We start from the raw sequence: 17,800 nt of genomic DNA on the forward strand, positions 1-17,800 counted from the left end.
CAGCCAGTCCAACGCCAAGGACTGAAGGCCTAGAGGGAGCCTGACAGAGCCAAGGACTGAAGGCCTAGAGGCAGCCTGTCCAACGCCAAGGACTGAAGGTCCAGAGGGAGCCTGTCCAACGCCAAGGACTGAAGGCCCAGAGGGAGCCTGACAGAGCCAAGGACAAGGCCTAGAGGGAGCCTGACAGAGCCAAGGACTGAAGGCCCAGAGGGAGCCTGTCCAACGCCAAGGACTAAAGGCCTAGAGGGAGCCTGACAGAGCCAAGGACTGAAGGCCTAGAGGGAGCCTGACAGAGCCAAGGACTGAAGGCCTAGAGGGCGCCTGACAGAGCCAAGGACTGAAGGCCTAGAGGGAGCCTGACAGAGCCAAGGACTGAAAGCCTAGAGGGAGCCTGACAGAGCCAAGGACTGAAGGCCCAGAGGGAGCCTGTCCAACGCCAAGGACTGAAGGTCCAGAGGGAGCCTGTCCAACGCCAAGGACTGAAGGCCCAGAGGGAGCCTGACAGAGCCAAGGACTGAAGGCCTAGAGGGAGCCTGACAGAGCCAAGGACTGAAGGCCTAGAGGGAGCCTGACAGTGCCAAGGACTGAAAGCCTAGAGGGAGCCTGACAGAGCCAAGGACTGAAGGCCCAGAGGGAGCGTGTCCAACGCCAAGGACTGAAGGTCCAGAGGGAGCCTGTCCAACGCCAAGGACTGAAGGCCCAGAGGGAGCCTGACAGAGCCAAGGACTGAAGGCCTAGAGGGAGCCTGACAGAGCCAAGGACTGAAGGCCTAGAGGGAGCCTGACAGAGCCAAGGACTGAAGGCCTAGAGGGAGCCTGACAGAGCCAAGGACTGAAGGCCTAGAGGCAGCCTGTCCAACGCCAAGGACTGAAGGCCTAGAGGGAGCCTGACAGAGCCAAGGACTGAAGGCCTAGAGGGAGCCTGACAGAGCCAAGGACTGAAGGCCTAGAGGGAGCCTGACAGAGCCAAGGACTGAAGGCCTAGAGGGAGCCTGACAGAGCCAAGGACTGAAGGCCCAGAGGTGCCCTGTCCTGTGGTTGGAAGTGTGTATGAGAGAGAGGGTGTGAAAGAGGTTTGTTCTGCTGTTGTGGTCTTGTTTTTGTTGTGTTGTTGTTCTGACTGTTCTGGGCACCCTATAGCAGAATGTGTGCTGATACTTTCGAGCTGCCTCAGCAAATCCTTGCCTGTGTTGGTCTTTAAACAAAGGACACATGTCTGTACGTTTTGATGTAGGTGTGATAACAAGAATCGGAATCGTTCATGGGCTCACGGACATTGTGTCCCTATAGGGCCGTTCAAAGATCAGATGGAGGAGGGGAAGAAGCTTTTTCTGAATCATTGAGTGTGGATCCTCGGGGTTCTGTACCTCTTATTGATTTCTTTATTATTTTTCTGTAAATGCCAGCATGAAAATGAATTTCAAGGTGGTATACGGTAACGTACAGGTACTTTGACAATGAATGTTACTGAACTTTGAGTACTGGAACTGAGGGCAACACAGAGCCAACCCCAACATCCTGGACAGTGTTTACCACACAAACACCAAACTAAAGAGCCATTTTGGATGTTTTCAGCTTGTTATGCATGAACACACAAGATTCTGCAGAACCTGGAAATCCAGAGTAACACTCACAAAATGGAGGAACTCAGCAGGTCAGTAGATTCTTCCTGTGACCGTGTGTTTCCTCCGGATGCTCCGGTTTCCTCCCACATCCCAACGATGTATAGGTTGGGGTCAGTAAGTTGTGGATGTGCTGTGTTGGGGCCAGAAGAGTGGTGACTCTCGCCCGGAGCACAGTCTCAGAATGCGTTGGTAACCGACACAAAACGACCCATTTCACTGTATGTTTCAGTGTGACAGGCAAAGCCAATTTAAATTCACAAATGCTGCTCAGGGAGGACAGCTGCCTTCCTTACCCCCTCCGGACTGGACAAGACTTCAGATTCTTGGCAATATCACCGTCCCAGATTCTCCCCCGCTAAGCTGATCGTCAAGCCACCCGACCCAGGAGTGAAGGATGAGGGACAAAATGGGCCAGGGAAGGGAACCGATCGTCCCTGGAGTACAACAGTAAGACACTTTGAAAAGCAGCTGACTTGAAACTGGCTGTCAGAGTGAAGAGCAAATTTAGGTCAACAGGTTTTGGAGGAAGTCAAGTTTCAGAATGAGAAGGCAACGGGATAGAATTACAGTCGTGTGTTACCAGACTTAACCCACACAAGGCGCTGCAATGATTAGCAAATGGAATGCCAGGTTATCCATGGCCTCCTCTATTGCAAAAGCTGTGAACAGAAACTCTGGCAGGGAAATGACAAACAATGGGAACGTCTCCGCAGCTGAGCGATAGAGACTTGGTTCCAATTCTGCTCACCGCACTTTAGGAAGACAGGATTTCCCAGTGTGGGTCAAGAACTAGAATCAGAATCAGGTTTATTATCGCTGACATATGCTGTGAAATTTATTGGTCTGTGACAGCAGGAGAGCGAAGTAAATAATTTAACTGTACGTTACAATAAGAAATAAATCCGTGGTGCAGAGTAGTGAGACTGCTGATGGTCCATTCAGAAATATGATGGCGGGAAGAACAAAGTGTCCCGAAAACAGTAAATGTGTCTTCAGGCTCCTGTACCTTCCCTTGATGGCATCAGAGAACTTGTCCTGGGTGGTGAGGATTTTAATGATGGACTCCACACTCTTGAGGCAGCCTCATTTGAAGATATCCAGAATGGTGGGGAGGCTCGTGCCACGATGGAGGCGGCTGAGCTTTCAAACCTTTGTGATGGTTTCCGATCCCGTGCAATGGTACCTCACACTGTCGGTCTGTGACTGGAATGAATGCTCCCTACAGGACGTGTGTGGAAGTTTACTTGAGTGAGGGATTTTGATTGTGCAAAAAGACTGGGGAGGAGGGAAGAGGGCTGTCCTCCAAACAAAGAGAGATCAGGTGAAGTCCTGCTGAATTTATTGTGGTGTGTACAAGGCATCGTTACGGTCTGGAGGCACGACAGGCTGCAGATGCTGGAATCCAGAGCAACACACAAAATGCTGGAGGAGTGTCAGTGGGCCAGGCGGTATCTGTGGAGGGAAACAGGCAGTCCAGTTCTGTTCAGAGGAAGGGTCTCGAGGGGAAATGATGACTGTCCATCTCCCTCCATAGATGCTGCCTGACCCCTAACCCCGCTGAGGAATCAGACACCCCATCATCTCCAACAGCTCATGTGTTGCAATGAAACACTTTCAGCAGCAATACAGGCACAGACAACGGCAGAAAACTTAAATTCTGCATCAGGTTTACAAAGCAGTGAAGGAAATGAGCTAGAAAGGACAAGGGGAGAGTGAACGGAGGAGTTTCACATCATGAACGGTTTAACAGAGGACAGTTGAACAGAAGACCAGGCAGCAAACAGTTTAATGGGGGGTGGGGGGAATGGTGGAAGTGAAGGAAATGAATTCTGTGCTAAACACGAAACAGCAGAACCTCACTTCGGGAAGTCTGATCACCTGTCTGTACTTCTACTCCCGGAGTATAGGCAGAGACTGAAGACTGGATCACCAGCAGTGAGGACCAAGAAGGTTTGGACAAGGGAAGCACAGGAGCGCCTACAGGACTGCTTTGAATCGGTGGACTGGACTGTATTCAGGGATCCATCTTCGAATCCAGATGAGTATGCCGCAGTTGTTTAATGCCGGCTTCATTAAAACCTGTGTGGATGAGTGTGTGCCTATTAAAATTTGCCGTACATTTCCAAACCAAAAGCCGTGGATGAACCAGGAGCTATGTCGTCTGCTGAGGGCTGGATCTGTGGTATTTGAGTCTTGGCAACCCAGGTCTGAACCAGAAAGCCAGTCAGACTTGTGGAGGGCTGTTTCAAGAGTGACCAAACAATTCCCAGCAAAGTTGTCGGCAACATCGGATGCATGGGAACTCTGGCAGGGTTCGCAGGACATTACTTCCTGCAAAGCGAAACCCCATAGTATGACTGGCACCGATGCTTCACTACCAGATGAGCTCAACGCCTTCTATGCCCGCTTTGAAAGGGAGAATAGAACCACAATTGTGAAGACCCATGCTGCACCTGGTGACTCTGTGATCTCTGTCTCGGAGGCCGATGTCAGGCTGTCTTTCCGGAGGGAGAACCCTCGCCAGGCAGTAGACCATGTTGGACTACCTGGTCATGCTCTGAAAACTTGTGCCAACCAACTGGCAGGTACATTTTCAACCTCTCGTTGCTATGGTGCGAAGTTTCCACCTGCTTCAAAAGGGCAACAATTATACCAGTGCCCAAGAAGAGTAGTGTGAGCTGCCTTAATGACTCACATCGACAGTGACTGAGTGGTTGGTCGAGGCTAGATTCAGCTCCTGCCTTAGCAAGGACCTGGACCTGCTGTAATTTGCCTATCGCCACAATAGGTCCAGAGCACACACAATCTCAATGGCTCTCCACATGGCCTTGGATCACCAGGACAATACAAATACCTCCGTCAGGATGCTGTTCATTCACTGTAGCTCAGCGTTTAACACCATCATTCCTACAGTCCTGATCAATAAGCTACAGAACCTGAGTCTCTGTATCTCCCTCTGCATCTGGATCATTGACTTCCAAACTGTAAGACCACAATATGTGCGGATTGGTAATAATATCCCCACCTCGCTGACGATCAACGCTGGCACACACCAGGGATGTGTGCTCAACCCACAACTCTACTTTCTCTGTGTGGCTGGGTAAAGCTCAAATGCCATCTGTGAATTTGCTGATGATAGAACCATTGTTGGTAGGATCTCAGGCGGTGACGAGAGGGAGTACAGGAGTGAGATATTCCAGCTCGTTGAGTGGAGTTATAGCAACAACCTTGCACTCAACGTCAGTAAGACCAAAGAACTGATTGTGGACTTCAGAAAGGGTAGGATGAGGGAACATGAACCAATCCTTATAGAGGGATCAGAAGTGGAGAGAGTGAGCAGTTGATTCCTGGGTGTCAAGATCTCTGAAGATCTAATCTGGTCTAAGCAGAATAGGAGCTATTTTTCATTGGGATTTTGAGGAGATTTGGTTTGTCACCTAAACCAGTTGAAAACTTCTATAGATTTACCACAGAGAGCATTCTGACAGGCCACATCACTGTCTGGTTTGGGGACGGTGTGATTGCATGGGATCAAAAGCAGCTACATAAAGTTGTAGAATTAGTCAGCTCCATCTTGGCTACTAGCCTCCATGGTATTCAAAACATTTTCAAGGAGCGGTGCCTCAGAAAGGCAGCCTCCATCATTATAGACAATAGACAATAGGTGCAGAAGTAGACCATTCGGCCTTTCGAGCCTGCACCACCATTTTGAGATCATGGCTGATCAATTCCTATCAATACCTGGTTCCTGCCGTGTCCCCATATCCCTTGATTCCCCTATCCATAAGATACCTATCTAGCTCCTTCTTGAAAGCATCCAGAGATTTGGCGTCCACTACCTTCCGAGGCAATGCATTCCAAACCCCCACAACTCTCTGGAAGAAGAAGTTTTTCCTTAACTCTGTCCTAAATGACCTACCCCTTATTCTCAAACGATGCCCTCTGGTACTGGACTCTCCCAGCATCTGGAACATATTTCCTGCCTCTATCTTGTCCAATCTCTTAATAATCTTATATGTTTCAATCAGATCCCCTCTCAATCTCCTTAATTCCAGCGTGTACAAGCCCAGTCTCTCTAACCTTTCTGCGTAAGACAGTCCAGACATCCCAGGAATTAACCTCGTGAATCTACGCTGCACTTCCTCTACAGCCAGGATATCCTTCCTTAACCCTGGAGACCAAAACTCTACACAATACTCCATGTGTGGTCTCACCAGGGCTCTGTACAAATGCAAGAGGATTTCCTTGCTCTTGTACTCAATTCCCTTTATAATAAAGGCCAACATTCCATTAGCCTTCTTCACTGCCTGCTGCACTTGCTCATTCACCTTCAGTCACTGATGAACAAGGACTCCGAGATCTCTTTGTATTTCTCCCTTACCCAACCTACACCGTTCAGATAATAATCTGCCTTCCTGTTCTTACTCCCAAAGTGGATAACCTCACACTTATTCACATTAAGCACCATCTTCCAAGTATCTGCCCACTCACCCAGCTTATCAAAGTCACCCTGAATTCTCCTAACATCCTCATCACATGTCACACTGCCAACCAGCTTAGTATCATCAGCAAACTTGCTGATGTTATTCTCAATGCCTTCATCTAAATCGTTGATGTAAATCATAAACAGCTGTGGTCCCAATACCGAGCCCTGTGGCACCCCACTAGTCACCACCTGCCATTCCGAGAAACACCCATTCACCGCTACCCTTTGCTTTCTATCTGCCAACCAGTTTTCTATCCAGGTCAATGCCTTCCCCCCGATGCTCTGAGCTTTGATTTTACCCACCAATCTCCTATGTGGGACCTTATCAAATGCCTTCTGAAAATCGAGGTACACTACATCCACTGGATCTCCCCCGTCTAACTTCCTGGTTACATCCTCGAAAAACTCCAACAGATTAGTCAAGCATGACTTGCCCTTGGTAAATCCATGCTGGCTTGGCCCAATCCTATCACTGCTATCTAGATATGCCACTATTTCATCCTTAATGATGGACTCTAGCATCTTCCCCACTACTGATGTCAGGCTGACAGGACGATAGTTCTCTGTTTTCTCCCTCCCTCCTTTCTTAAAAAGTGGGATAACATTAGCCATTCTCCAATCCTCAGGAACTGATCCTGAATCTAAGGAACATTGGAAAATGATTACCAATGCATCCGCAATTTCCAGGGCCACCTCCTTTAGTACCCTAGGGTGCAGACCATCTGGACCTGGGGATTTGTCAGCCTTCAGTCCCATCAGTCTTCTCATCACCGTTTCCTTCCGAATGTCAATCTGTTTCATTTCCTTTGTTACCCTATGTCCTTGGCCCATCCATACATCTGGGAGATTGCTTGTGTCTTCCTTAGTGAAAACAGATCTAAAGTACTCATTAAATTCTTCTGCCATTTCTCTGTTTCCCATAATAATTTCACCCAATTCATTCTTCAAGGGCCCAACATTGTTCTTAACTATCTTCTTTATCTTCACATACCTAAAAAAGCTTTTGCTATCTTCCTTTATATTCCTGGCTAGCTTGCGTTCGTACCTCATTTTTTCTCCCCGTATTGTCTTTTTAGTTAAGTTCTGTTGTTCCTTAAAAACTTCCCAATCATCTGTCCTCCCACTCACCTTAGCTCTATCATATTTCCTTTTTTTTAATGCTGACTTCCTTTGTCAACCACTATGGCCCCTTTCCCCCCTTTGAATCCTTCCTTCTCTGGGGGATGAACTGATTTTGCACCTTGTGCATTATTCCCAAGAATAACTGCCATTGCTGTTCCACTGTCTTTTCTGCTAGGCTATCCGTCCAGTCAACTTTGGCCAGCTCCTCCCTCAAGGTTCCATAGTTTCCCCTGTTCATCTGCAACACTGACACCTCCGAGCTGCCCTTATCCTTCTCAAATTGCAGATAAAAGCTTATCATATTGTGATCACTACCTCCTAATGGCTCCTTTACTGCGAGATCGCTTATCAAATCCTGTTCATGACATAACACAAAATCCAGAATAGTCTTGTCCCTGGTCGGCTCTCGTACAAGCTGTTCCAAGAATGCATCCTGTAGGCACTCTACAAACTCCCTATCCTGTGGTCCAGCACCAACCTGATTCTCCCAGTTCACCTGCATGTTGAAATCCCCCATAACTACTGAGACATTACCTTTGCCAATGTTAACTCCCTATTCAACTTGCACCCAATATCCATGCTACTGTTTGGTGGCCTGTAGACAACACCCATTTGGGTCCTTTTGCCCTTACTGTTCCTCAGTTCTATCCACACAGACTCTACTTCTCCTGACCCTATGTCCCCCCTTGCAAAGGACTGAATCTCATTCCTCATCAACAGGGCCACCCCACCCCCTCTGCCCACATTTCTGTCCCTACGATAGCACGTATACCCTTGTACGTTCATTTCCCAGGTCTGATCTCCCTGCAGCCATCTCTTCGTTATCCCAGCAACGTTATAGTTACCCATTTGCACCTGAGCTTCAAGCTCATCCGCCTTATTTCTGACACTTCGTGCATTCAGATATAGAATTTTTAACCCATTTCTTCTCTCTGTTTGAATCGCTGCCTATTGTGCTTAACCCAGCTCCCCGAACTCCCATTGGGTGATACGGCCCTAGAAATTTGTTGTCCTTCCTAAGTTTACTTATTCTTTCAACACATTTAACTCCATGTTCCATCAGACCATCCCTCTGTACACCTGTCCTCCTTATCACTTGTTCCGCCCCATCTTCCTCTACTACACACTTAATATTCCGGAACCGTGTTAGTCCCCACCTGTCCTTTATTCTTCATCTCGCTATCCTCTCTCACATTCTGGATCCCCGCCCCCTGCAAATTTAGTTTAAACCCCCCCCCCCCCAGGAAGCACTAGCAAACTTTCCTGCAAGAATGTTAGTAACACTTCAGTTCAGGTGTAAACCGTCCCTTCGGAACAGATCCCACCTTCCCTGGAACAAAGCACAATTATCTACAAACCTGAAGCCCTCCCTCCTGCACCATCCTCTCAGCCACGTATTCATCTGTGTAATCCTTCTGTTCCTTGCCTCACTCGCACATGGCACAGGTAGCAATCCTGAGATTGTTACCCTGGAGGTCCTGCTCTTCAGCTTCGCACCTAACTCCCTGAACTCACTACGCAGGACCCCCTCACTCATCCTACCCACGTCATTATGGACCCCCATCACCCAGGACATGTCCTCTTCTCCTTGTTACCATCAGGAAGGAGGTACGGAAGCTTGAGGGCACACACTCAGTGATTCAGGAACAGTTTCTGACCCTCTCCCATTCGATTCCTAAATGAACACTGACCCTGTGAACACTACCTCACTTTTTGATTGTAATCGCTTTTGCACAATTTTTAATCTAGTCAATATTATCTGGATATACGGGGTCTGATTAGGAATAGTCAGCATGGATTTGTGCGTGGAAGGTCATGCTTAACTAATCTTATTGAATTTTTTGAAGAGTTTACGAGGTAAGTTGACGAGAGTAAAGCAGTGGATGTTGTCTATATGGACTTCAGTAAGACCTTTGACAAGGTTCCGCACAGAAGGTTAGTTAGGAAGATTCAATCGTTAGGTATTGATATTGAAGTAGTAAAGTAAAGTAAAGTAAAGTAGTGAGGCTGAGAGCATGGTGCAGGAAGGAAGGGTTCAGATTTTTGGAGAATTGGTCTTTGTTCCAGGGACATTGGGATCTGTTTCGAAGGGATGGTCTACATCTGTACCGGAGGGGTACTAACATTCTTGCAGGAGTATTTGCCAGTGCTGCTCGGGGGAGTTTAAACTAGATGTGCAGGGGGCAGGGATCCAGATCCAGAGAGTTGGTCAGAAGGTGCATGGGGTTAAATGTGTAGAAGGTTTGGGTGATCTTGAGAAGGTCATCAAAATTCAGGGTGCAATTTGCCCAATGGAAGTTCAAGGAGCTGGGTTAGGTACGGTAGACAGTGTTTTAAGCAAAGAGAGGAGGAATGGGCTAAGAATTCTATACTTGAATGCGCGTAGTGTCAGAAATAAGGCAGATGAGCTTGAAGCTCAGATGAAAATGGGGAACTACCATATTGTTGGGATAACGGAGACATGGCTGCAAGGGGATCAGGCCTGGGAATTGAGTGTACCAGGGTATACGTGCTATCGTAGAGACAGAAATATGGGAAGAGGGGGTGGGGTGGCCCTGTTGGTGAGGAATGAGATTCAGTCCTTAGCAAGAGGTGACTTGGGAACAGGGGAAGTAGAGTCTGTGTGGATTGAGCTGAGGAACAGTAAGGGTAAAAAGATCCTAATGGGTGTTGTGTACAGGCCCCCAAACAGCAGCGTGGATATTGGGTACAAGTTGATTAGGGAGTTAACATTGGCATGTGCTAAAGGCAATGCAGTCGTTATGGGAGATTTCAACATGCAGGTGAACTGGGAGAATCAGGTAGGTGCTGGACCCCAGGATAGGGAGTTTGTGGAGTGTCTAAGGGATGTATTTTTGGAACAGCTTGTGCTTGAGCCAACCAGGAACGAGGCTATTTTGGACTTGGTGATGTGTAATGAACAGGAATTGATAAGTGATCTTGAAGTAAAGGAGCCATTAGCAAGTAGTGATCATAACATGATAAGTTTTTATCTACAATTTGAGAGGGATAGGGGCAGATCAGAGGTGTCAGTGTTGCAATTAAATAAAGGAGACTACAGAGCCATGAGGGAAGAGCTGGCCAAAGTTAAATGGGCGGATGCCCTGGCAGGAAAGACAGTGGATCAGCAGTGGCAGATATTCTTGGGCATAATACAAAAGATGCAAATGCAGTTCATTCCAATGAGAAGGAAGGATTCAAAGAGTGGGAAGGGGCCACAGTGGTTGCCAAAGGAAGTCAGAGATTGTATAGCATTAAAGAAAAAGAAGTATGACAGGGCTAAGATGAGTGGGAATACAGATGATTGGGAAAGTTTTAAGGAACAGCAGATCTTAACTAAAAAAGCAATACGGAGAGAAAAAATCAGGTATGAGCTCAGTCTAGCCAGGAATATAAAAGGGGATAGCAAAAGCTTTTTTAGCTATGTGAAGAGAAAGAAGATAGTTAAGAACAATGTTGGCCCCTTGAAGAATGAATTGGGAGAAATTGTTATGGGAAACAGGGAAATGGCAACAGAATTTAATGCATACTTTAGATCTGTCTTCACCAGGGAGGACACAAGCAATCTCCCAGATGTATGGATGGGCCAGGGTCGTAAGATATCAGAGGAATTGAGACAGATTGACATTAGGAAAGAAACTGTGATGAGTAGACTGGTAGGACTGAAGGCTAATAAATCCCCGGGTCCAGATGGTCTGCATCCGAGGGTTCTAAAAGAGGTGGCTCAGGAAATTGCGGATGCATTGGTGATCATTTTCCAATGTTCCTTAGATTCAGGATCAGTTCCTGAAGATTGGAGAGTGGCTAATGTTGTCCCACTTTTCAAGAAGGGAGGGAAGGAGAAAACGGAGAACTATTAGCCTAACGTCAGTCGTGGGGAAGATGCTTGAGTCCATTATTAAGGACGAAATAGTGGCACATCTAGATGGCAGAAATAGGATTAGGCCGAGCCAGCATGGATTGACCAAGGGCAAATCATGCTTGACTAATCTGTTGGAGTTTTTTGAGGGTGTAACGAGGATGTTAGACGAGGGTAAGCCAGTGGATGTAGTGTACCTAGATTTTCAGAAGGCATTTGATAAGGTGCCACATAGGAGATTGGTGAGTAAAATCAGAGCTCATGGCATTGGGGGCAGGGTTTCAACATGGATAGAAAACTGGTTGGCAGATAGAAAGCAAAGGGTAGCAGTGAATGGGTGTTTCTCGGACTGGCTGGAGGTGACTAGTGGGGTACCACAGGGCTCTGTATTGGGACCACAGCTCTTTACGATTTATGTCAATGATTTAGATGAGGGCATTGAAAACTATATCAGCAAGTTTGCTGACGATACTAAACTGGGTGGCATTGTGACATGCAAAGAGGACGTTAGGAGAATACAGGGAGACTTGGATAGGCTGAGTGAGTGGGCAGATACTTGGCAGATGTCATTCAATGTGAATAAATGTGAAGTTATCCACTTTGGAAGCAGGAACAAGAGGGCAGAGTATTGTCTGAACGGTGTCAAGTTAGGTAAGGGAGAAATGCAAAGAGACCTAGGAGTCCTAGTTCACCAGTCAATGAAGGTGAATGAGCAAGTGCAACAGGCAGTGAAGAGGGCAAATGGAATGTTGGCTTTTGTTACAAGGGGAATTGAATACAAGAGCAAGGATGTCCTTTTGCATTTGTACAGGGCCCTGGTGAGACCACACCTGGAATATTGTGTACAGTTTTGGTCTCCAGGTTTAAGGAAGGACATTCTGGCAATTGAGGAAGTGCAGCGTAGATTCACTAGGTTGATTCCTGGGATGGCAGGGCTGTCTTACGCAGAGAGATTGGAGAGATTGGGCTTGTACACGCTGGAATTGAGGAGATTGAGAGGGGATCTGATTGAAACATTTAAGATAATTAAAGGATTTGATAGGATTGAGGCAGGAAATATGTTCCAGATGTTGGGAGAGTCCAGTACCAGAGGGCATGGATTGAGAATAAGAGGTCAGTTATTTAAAACAGAGTTGAGGAAGAGCTTCTTCTCCCAGAGAGTTGTGGAGGTGTGGAATGCACTGCCTCGGAAGACGGTGGAGGCCAATTCTCTGGATGCTTTCAAGAAGGAGCTGGATAGATATCTGATGGATAGGGGAATCAAGGGATATGGGGACAAGGCAGGGACTGGGTATTGATAGTGAATGATCAGCCATGATCTCAGAATGGCGGTGCAGACTCGAGGGGCCGAATGGTCTACTTCTGCACCTATTGTCTATTGTAAAATGGATTCAACAGTGGCTGGATGGGAGATGCCAGAAAGTAGTGGTGAATAACTGTCAGGTTGGAGGCCGGTGACTAGTGGTATACCTTAGGGATCTGTACTGGGTCCAATGTTGTTTGTCATTTACATTAATGATCTGGATGATGGGGTGGTAAATTGGATTAGTAAGTATGCAGATGATACTAAGGTAGGTGGCATTATGGATAATGAAGTAGGTTTTCAAAGGTTGCAGAGAGATTTAGGCCAGTTAGAAGAGTGGGCTGAACGATGGCAGATGGAGTTTAATGCTGATAAGTTTGAGGTGCTACATTTTGGTCGGAATAATCCAAATAGGACATACATGGTAAATGGTAGAGCATTGAAGAATGCAGAAGAACAGAGTGATCTAGGAATAATGGTGTATAGTTCCCTGAAGGTGGAATCTCATGTGGATAGGGTGGAGACAAAAGCTTTTGGTATGCTGGCATTTATAAATTAGAGCATTGAGTATAGGAGTTGGGATATAATGTTAAAATTGTACAAGGCAGTGGTAAGGCCGAATTTGGAGTATTGTATACAGTTCTGGTCACCGAATTATAGGAAAGATATCAACAAAATAGAGACAGTACAGAGAAGATTTACTAGAATGTTACCTGGGTTTCAGCACCTAAGTTACAGGGAAAGATTGAGCAAATTAGTTCTTTATTCTTTGGAGCATAGAATGTTGAGGGGAGACTTGATAGAGGTATTTAAAATTATGAGGGGGGATAGATAGAGTTAATGTGGATAGGCTTTTTCCATCGAGAGTAGGGGAGATTCAAACAAGACGACATGATTTGAGAATTAGGGGGCAAAAGTTTAAGGGTAACACAAAGGGAAATTTCTTTACTCAGAGAGTGGTAGCTGTGTGGAACGAGCTTCCAGTAGAAGTGATAGAGGCAGGTTCATTATTGTCATTTAAAGTAAAATTAGATAGGAATATGGACAGGAAAGGAATGGAGGGTTATGGGCTGAGTGCGGGCCTGAGGGATCAGGTGAGTTGGCACGGTCTAGAAGGGCGGAGATGACCGGTTCCCATGCTATAATTGTTATACGGTTTTTTGGTTATACATATATTGTAATTGATTTACTTATTTATTTACTTATTGTTCTTCTTTGTTATCCATTGCACTGAACTGCTGCTGCTAAGTTAACAATTTCACAACACGTCGGTGATAATAAACCTGATTTGATTCTGATTGCTTCCTCGGTTTTGCGATCTGTCTGTGTATTAGTGGGCCACAAGTTCCTCATTTCGACTTTCTTCTGGGCAGTCGGTGGGCAGTTAATGTTGGCCCAGCTACCAATGCCCACATTGCACTGTGTTCTGCTCGTCCTGCAGTACCGGTTCCCGGCAGCAGGTGGGGATCCTGCACCGTGAAACGAGAAACGAGGGAAAATCTGCAGGGCTGGAAATTGTTAACCTCTCCCTCTCCCAGGGTGGAGCACCTTCCTGCTTCAAACTATCCTCCATCGTCCCTGTACCAAACAAGACCAAGGTAACATGCCCGAACGACTAACGTCCTGTTGCACTCACCTCAATGATAAGCAAATGCTTTGTGAGGTTGGTCAAGGACTACATCTGCAGCGTGCTGCCACCCACACCGGACCCCTGCAATTCACAACCGATCAACAGATGATGCAATAGCCACTGCTCGACATACCGTCCTTACATATCTGGGGAAGAATGGTGCTTATGTCAGAATGATGTTCTTGGACCACAGCATTCAACACAATTCCCTCCAGGCTCGACAGACAGCTCAGAAACCTCTCCTTTGTGCATCTGGATCCTGGACTTCCTGTCAGATGGCCAGCAGGTGTTGAGAGTGGGCTCCCTCACCTCCACCCCTCCGACTCTCAACACACGAGCTCCTCAGGGCTGTGTCGACACCCACAGCTCCAATCTGCTGATTTAATTTGCTGACGACACTACATTGATTGGCCTAATCTCAAACAATAGCGAGGTGGCCTACAGGGAAGAAGTCATCTCTCTGATACAATGGTGTCAAGAAAACAACCTCTCCCTCAATGTCACAAAAACAAAGGAGCTGGTCGTGGATTACAGGAGGGATGGAGACCGGCTAACCCCTATTGAATCACTGGATCTGGGGTTGAGAGGGTAAACAGCTTCAAGTTCTTCAGCATCCACGTCACCGAGGACCTCACGTGGTCTGTACACAACAGCGCCTTTCACCTCAGACGGTTGAGGAAGTTCGGTACGGGTCCCCAAATGCTAAGAACTTTCTATAGGGGCACAATTGAGAGCATCCTGACTGGTATATGGGAACTGTACCTCTCTTCATCGCAGGATTCAGCAGAGAGTGGTGCCGACAGCCCAGCACATCCGTACTTGTGAACTTCCCATGATTCAGGACATTTACAAGGACAGGTGTGTCAAAAGGGCCCGTAGGATCACTGGGGACACGTCACCCTGACCACAATCTAATCCAGTTGCTACCATCCGGGAAGTGGTACCGCAACGTAAACCCCAGGACCAACAGGCTCCAGTGCAGCTTCTTCCATCAAACATCACACTGAATGTTCTGTTTATTATAAATTACTATGATTGCACATTCAGACAGAGAGGTAACGTGAAGATTTTTACTCCACATGTATGTGAAGGATGTAAGAAATAAAGTCAATTCAATTCAATCCGAGCAACACACACAAAATGCTGGAGAAACTCAGCAGGGCAGGCAGCATCTACGGAAAAAAGTACAGTCGACATTTCGGGCCGAGACTCTTCAGCAGGACTGGAGAAAAAAACATGAGGAATCGCAGTCAAAAGGTGGGGGGGGGGGGGGGAGAAACACGAGGTGATGGGTGAAACCGGAAGCTGTGAAGTTGATTGGGTGAAAGAGACACAGGACTGGAGAAGGGTGAGTTCTATAGGAGAGAACAGGAGGCCATGGAAGAAAAGTGGGAGGAGCACCAGAGGGAGGCGATGGGCAGGCGAGGAGATGAAGTGAGGGAGGGAAAATGGGCACGGGGAATGGTGAAGGAGGGGTGGCCATTACTGGAAGTTCGATAAATTGATGTTCATGCCATCAGGTTGGAGGCTACCCAGACGGAATATGAGATATTGCTCCTCCAACTGAGTGTGGCCTCATCGCGACAGTAGAGGAGGCCCTCAATGGACATGTGGGAATAGGCAGTGGAATTAAAATGGGCGGCTACTGGGAGATCCTGCTTTTTCTGGTGAAGCAGACTCCCAATCTACGTCGGGTCTCACCGATGTACAGGCCACACCAGAGGCACCAAACACAGTGTATGACCCCACCTGACACACAGGTGAAGTGTCGCCTCACCTGGAAGTGCCAGGAGGGAGTTCAGTGGGAAGGGACGAATGGACATGAGTCGTGTAGGGAGTGATCCCTGCTGAAAGCAGAAAGTGGGGGAGAGGGGAAGATGTGTTTGGTGGTGGGATCCTGTTGGTGACGGTGGAAATTACAGAAATTATTAAGAGTGAGGACAGGTTCCGCTAGATGGAGGAGAGTGGTGGTGGAAGGGAACAGGTTGGGACGGGTGTCCAGAAAGAAAGAGAGAGCTCTGAGGCCTTCCTGCTGGTGGATGAAGGTGCACAGGGACTGGACATCCACAGTGAAAATAAGATGCTCAGGGCCAGGGAACGTGAAATCATTGAAAGATCCAGAGTGTGTGAAGTCACTGAGGGTTCACTCCATCCTGTGACAGTGATCCCGACACTCAACTCCTCAGACAGGGGACACATCGTCCCTGCATCCTGTCTGTTGAGCCCTGAACGATTTTGCGCTTCCCCGAGATCTCCTCTCATTCTTCTAAACAGGAGAATGTTATGTTCTCTGAGAACATACAACAGTACAGCACAGGAACAGGCACAGAAACTGAAATTTTCAGAATATACACAGTGAATGTCAGGGCCCTGGGGAGTGTTGTAGAATAGAAATACCCAGGGGATACATGAGATGGTTTGTCGTGTTACAGCTGTACAAGACATTGGGGAGACCACACTCAGAGTACTGGGTGCAGTTCTGGTCACCGAGCTGTAGAAAGGATGATATTCAGCTGGAATGTGTGCAGACAAGATTCACAGGAATGTTACCGGGGCTCAAGGGCTTCAGGAGAATCTGGATCAACCTGGACTGTTTTCCTGAAGCAAAGGAGACTGAGGGTGGACATTATTGTGATTAATGAAATCCTGCAGGGCCGTGATGAGGTCGATGGTCACAGTCTTTCCTCAGGGGAGGGGAGTCTAAAACTAGAGGATATAGACAAGCTCAGAGGGTAAAGATTATCAGGGGACCTGAGTGGCAAATTTTCCACACAGTCGGTGGTCGATAAATGGGATGAGCTGCCGGAGGAAATGGTAGAGGCCGATAGGATTGAAACATTTTTAGGACATTTGGATTGAAACCGTTTAGAGGAATGCTGGCCAATTGCTGTCAAATGGGACGTGCTGAGGAAGCCACCTTGGTTGTCAGGGACATGTTACGTCGAAGGGCCGGTGTGTGTGGTGTCACCTCCATTAGTCTCATTCGGAAGAGTGGGACCTCACATCAGAGAAGGGCTGTACAGGGGGGAAGTCAGGAAGTTTTCCTGCATCCGTGTTTGAGTAATCCCAGTGTATCCAACACTGCATCTACCTGGGGAGCCTGGAGTAAATCTCAGACTCTCTCTCTGTCTCTGCCATACACAAATACACACAGGGGGCTTCACCATTTACATTTCTCCATTGCGTCAATGACCAACACAGTCTGCCCGAGGATTGTGCTGCGATCAGCCTGCTTGTGTTGCCACACTTCCGGCTCCAAAATATCGTGTCCCCGTCTCTCTAACCTTCACCGTACCTCTCCGGGTAGTTCCAACCTGAGCATCGGTTTCTCTGATGGTCCACTCCCTCTCCTCTCACATTCCTCCTTCTTTATCCCCCTTTCCGGAGGAAATTACACTACACTCCCGTTTTTTCTTCAATCAGATGCTGGAAGAACTAAAACAAAACTGAAATTACTTGAAACCCACAACAGAGCAGGCAGTGTTTGAATCAATTCCAGGAGAGGTCACCAATGTGGAACATGAAGCCTGTTCCTCTCTCCACAGATCATGACCAACCTGTTGTGTTTTTCCCCACATTTCTTGCATATAAACTGGGTCCAAAACTGAATACCTGATTCAAAGTAGAGATCCCGACTCTATTTGCCTCGTAAGTTAGAGGAACAGATTCCCATTTTCCGTCAGGGTGATCAGCAACCTGGCAGCATCAACATCGAACTTTCAAACTTCTGGAAATCGTTCCCTGTCACTTTTCCTGTTTAATTGTCTCTCTCCTCC

This window comes from Hypanus sabinus, chromosome 5, assembly GCF_030144855.1.
Source record: "Hypanus sabinus isolate sHypSab1 chromosome 5, sHypSab1.hap1, whole genome shotgun sequence".
NCBI lineage: Eukaryota > Metazoa > Chordata > Chondrichthyes > Myliobatiformes > Dasyatidae > Hypanus > Hypanus sabinus.